This window comes from Notothenia coriiceps, unplaced genomic scaffold (assembly GCF_000735185.1).
Source record: "Notothenia coriiceps isolate Sejong01 unplaced genomic scaffold, NC01 NC01_scaffold00037246, whole genome shotgun sequence".
NCBI lineage: Eukaryota > Metazoa > Chordata > Actinopteri > Perciformes > Nototheniidae > Notothenia > Notothenia coriiceps.
Genome location: NW_011369947.1, coordinates 2,852,117 through 2,852,767, shown reverse-complemented (window position 1 = coordinate 2,852,767; position 651 = coordinate 2,852,117). Strand labels below are relative to the sequence as shown.

General features: G+C 50.1%; 1 protein-coding gene across 1 annotated transcript in view; it reads left to right on the top strand.

Moving 5' to 3' along the window:
* LOC104966287 (serine/threonine-protein kinase WNK4-like) overlaps positions 1-651 on the top strand; it is an 18,470-nt gene that overhangs the window by 1,038 nt on the left and 16,781 nt on the right. The gene's annotated exons all lie outside the window — the stretch shown is intronic.

Sequence of the window (651 nt, the reverse complement as noted above, 5' to 3'; positions counted from 1 at the left end):
CATCACTGTCATGTGCTGTTCTACACGAGAACACAAAACGGTGTATCCGCTTACTTTTCTCTTTCGTTAGTCCGTTCGTTCACACGACGGCCGTAACGGAAATCAGAAACGACCGCAAAACGATAACGGTCCCAAAGTGGATCGATCTGCAAACGGAATGCTTGGGGGGGCAAACGGCTCAGTGTGTACGCCTATAGGATCATTTCCTGTATTTCCATGCGCCATAGCCCCACCTCTCCCCACCTCTGCTGCTCACTTGCGTAGCCTATGGTCAGTAGCTACTGTCCAAAATCTAAGCTCCTCCTACCACAACCATCAGGCAACAAGTGACATGGAGGATTACATGAACTACATGTTGGCTAAATCCACCAAGGGGGCATAAACAGAAGGGCAACATGGCAACCATGCTCGAGGGGTCTTCTTCGCTGCTTTTGGTGTATTTTGTGGCGAAAGTACAGTACCCTAACCCGCCATTTACAGGCCCAGCATATGTACTACAGCGTCTCCAGCGCTCCCGAGCGGTCTTGTGTGAACGGAATACTTTTTTGATATCTTATTCGGTTCAGTTGCGTTTGGTATGCGTTTGCGTGTAAATGGGGTCTCAGCCTCTATAAAGCTGAACTCACCCCCATGAGGAAGGGAAGGGGGGGG